A 4,107-nucleotide genomic window follows, 5' to 3' on the forward strand; every position below is an offset into this window, starting at 1 on the left:
CAGCTGGGACTACATCAAATTAAAGAGCTTCTGCACAGCAAAAGAGACAATAACAAAAACAAAGAGAAACCCCACCTACTGGGAGAAAATTTTTGCACACAACACTAATGATAAAGGACTGATCACAAAAATCTGCAAAGAGCTGATGAGACTCAACAACAACAAAGAAAATAATCCAGTCAAAAAATGGGCAGAAGAGCTAAAAAGAAACTTCTCTGAAGAGGAAATGCAAATGGCCAACAGGCATATGAAAAAATGTTCGACATCACTTGTAATCAGGGAAATGCAAATCAAAACTACCATGAGATACCATCTTACACCAGAGAGAATGGCACATATTAAAAAAACTAGCAACAACAAATGTTGGCGAGGGTGTGGAGAAAAAGGAACGCTTCTGCACTGTTGGTGGGAGTGCAAACTGGTCCAACCACTGTGGAGAGCTGTGTGGAGATTTCTGGACCTACTAAACATAGAGCTTCCATATGATCCAGCAATTCCACTCCTAGGTATTTACCCAAAGGACACAGAAACATCAATTCCAAAGAACACCTGCACCCCTATGTTTATAGCAGCACTGTTTACAATAGCTAAGCTTTGGAAACAGCCCAAATGCCCAAAAATAGATGACTGGATCAAGAAGATGTGGTATATATATACCATGGAATATTACTCAGCATTCAAAAAAGATAAACACATGCAATTTGCAGCAACATGGATGGCGCTGGAAGGGATCATTCTCAGCAAATTAAGCCAAAAAGAAAAAGAAAAATACCGGATGGTCTCACTCATAGCAGGAATCTAGAAAACTTAAATAAGGGACCAGGAAAATGAATAACTATAAGAAAGTGAAAATCAAAATCAACAAAAACTATGAACCAGAGACACTTTTAGGGGGGCGGGGGCGGGAGGGGAGGGATTGGGGCCAGAATGGGGGGGCTGCAATTGTATGGGGAATATAAAAATAAAATTTATTATTTAAAAAAAATAAATAAATAAAATAAAATATGCAGCAACTAAAAAAAAAATAAAAAAAAAACAGAAAAAAAAAAGAAAACACAGAAATGTGAGTCAAAGAGAAACGACAAAATTCAGAATAACGGATGAATGGCATGGACAATAAAATTAGTGAATAGAAACTATATTGAAACTTTAAATAAAATAACAAATATGTAGTATTTAAAAAGATTAACAGAGTAAATACAAAATTCTGGAGGAAGCTGCTGAGGCAGAATAGACCAAATGGAAGACGGAATCCGTGACCTCAAAGATAATAGTGCACAATGGCCTCAAATGGAAGAAGAAAGAGAAAAAATAAATACTTCAAAATTCTATGAGGAAGAAGAACATAAGGATGATGGGTATTCTAGCAGGGAAACAGAAAGAGAATGGAACAGAACTATTCAAAGAAATGGAGGAAAACTTCCCAAGCTGGGAAGGCCCAGAGTATACAAGTCCATGAAGCTAAATGAACATCTTGTTAAATAAATGTAATGAGACTTACACCAAGACACATCATCATGAAACTACCAAGAGTTCAAAACAAAGAATATTGGGGTAGTTAGGGAGAAAAAGACAGATAACCTGGAAAGGTACTCCCACAAGGCATACAACAGGTGTCTCTGAAGACACCCTATGAACAAGGAGAGAATGGAATCACACATTTGAAATACTGCCAAAAATATTATGTAAATATAATCACACATAGAAAAACTCACTGCCAAAAATATTATGTCCTATAAAACTATGCCACAAATATGAGGGCGACATAGCAGCTTCCCAAACAATCGTACATTGATGGACTTTGTGAACACTAGACCTTCCCTACAAGAAATGTTGAAAAGAGCACTCCTATCTAAATAAAAGAAGAAAATCAAATAAAAAGTAAAAATAAATAGGTAAAACCAGAAAACTAAGGACAAAAGGGAAGTACTAAATCATCATGCGTCAATAATCACCTTATATAAAATGAACTGAGCTCATCAATAAAAACAGCACAGGGTGCTGGATGTATCAGAAAAATAAAACAAACTTCATGCAGGAGACCCATTACAGCTATGAAGGTAAACAAAAGTTAAGCTAACAAAAAAGTGGTTGGAAGCAATACTACAAAGAAATGGGGCCCACACATTAAAAAAAAAATGCAGTAGCAGTCATATCAGATAAAAGAGACTTCAAGCAAAAAAAAAAGTAACAAGAAACAAGAATGGATATCGTATAATGTTTAAGGACTCCTACATAAGGAAGATATAATATTCATCAATATATATGTACCAAACAAAGGAGCATCAAAATATATAGGGCAACTGTTAACAAATCTGAATACAGATCTTGATAGCAAAACAACAGTAGTGAAGGAATTAAACAACCCACTTTCATCAATGGACACATCTACCTGACATAAAATCAAAAAGAAAACAATAGCTGTAAGTGAGCAATTGAACCACATGGACCCAATAGATATACAACTGCACTGCACCCCCAAAAAGCTGAGTATACTCTTTTCAAGGGGACATGGAACACTCTGAAGAATAACCTACTTGTTGGGTCATAAAACAAGTGAGAATAACTTTAAGGAGATTGATATCATATAAGAATCTCTCTGATCACAATGGTATCAAACTAGAAATCACCATAAAAAGAAAGCAGGAAAACCTCTCATTTGTAGAGATTGAACAACACACTACTGAATGATTATTGGGTGAAGAAGGAAATCAAAGAATAAATTAAATACCTTCAGGCAAATGAAACAAAGATACAAACTACCTGTGAGGCATAGCAAAAGCGGTACTAAAAGGGGAGTGTATAGGAATACAGGCCCACAGCAAGGACCAAGAAAGAGCTCAAATAAAGATTCTAACCTTAAGCAAATAAAAAAAGAATCCAATCATCTGGGGGTCGGATCAACATGGTGGCGAGGAAAGGCTGAGAGTAAGATCTCCCATTAAAAAAAGTTAATAGGGAGGAAAAGCGGCAGGTCCCAGTGAGAACTGGGACATGGAAGATGAACGGGAGACTCCAGCAAACTACCTGAAGAAGAAAGGTGCCATAAAAGAGGACTAGAAGGAAGGAAAGCTCAGAACCCTGCTCCCCTCCCCCAACCACAAAGTCGGCACTCTCTGACCAACAGAAAGGAGGAAAAAACAAAAAAACTAAAACAACCAACAAGAAAAAATTATGCATCAAGCGGGACTGTGAGTGGAAAGGAACTATTTCAGCCACCACACCTCGTGAACTGGAGCTGTGGAGAACCCTGCAGGATTCGCAGCGGAGGTGAGCGAATGGCTCCAGGTGCCATTAGAGAAAAACAAAGACTCCCAGAGACGTACAGACAGCCCCAGGCCAGCCAGTAAGCTTGTGCAGGAAAGCGACCCTCTTGAAAAGGATACGTGGATCACAGCTGCCCAGGTCCCTGTGCCTGCAACCTAGGTTTGCGGGGAGATGCGCAGGGGCCCTCACTGAGGTGAATGTCCCTCACTGAGTAATCAGAAACAAGGCGCCAGGACATTGGAGCGGGGTGCAAAAGGCACCATTTCTGTGGACACTGAACTGGGCTACAGCCTGTGTCCTGGACCTGAGGGCTTTGGAACTGAGACCCAGGGCACGAAATTCGGGGTATGGGATCCCCACGATGGTGGGGCACCAGGCAGATACCATACCCCAAAACCGTTGAAGCTTTCCCCACCACTCCCACTCTGTTCCCCTGTCCCACGGGGTAAAAAAAAAAACAGCTCCCCAAGGACACTAGGAGAGATCTAGCGACCAGATCTGGTGCCATCTAGTGACCAGAAAAAAAAATCACCAACACCCCATAGAAAAGGGACCTTTCTTCAGTAAAGACTGCTTGAAACCGGCAGAAGGCTCCCAGAAGAGCCAGAGGTGAGCTGGGAAGTTTGCCCATGCCAGGCCCCTTCAGGCCAGCAGTCCTAAACCAGAGGAGGAGCGGGCACCCACAGCAGGGGCAGATCGGGTGCGCGAAAAAATGTGCCTGTCTCCAAATGCCATTTTAGGACAGGGACCTTTCTTCAATAAAGACTGCTTGAATCTGGCAGAAGGGTCCCCATGGAGCCACAGGGAGAAGGTTCCCTGCACAGTCAGAGGTGAGCTGAA

This window comes from Talpa europaea, assembly GCF_964194135.1.
Source record: "Talpa europaea genome assembly, chromosome: 2".
NCBI classification, from domain to species: Eukaryota; Metazoa; Chordata; class Mammalia; order Eulipotyphla; family Talpidae; genus Talpa; species Talpa europaea.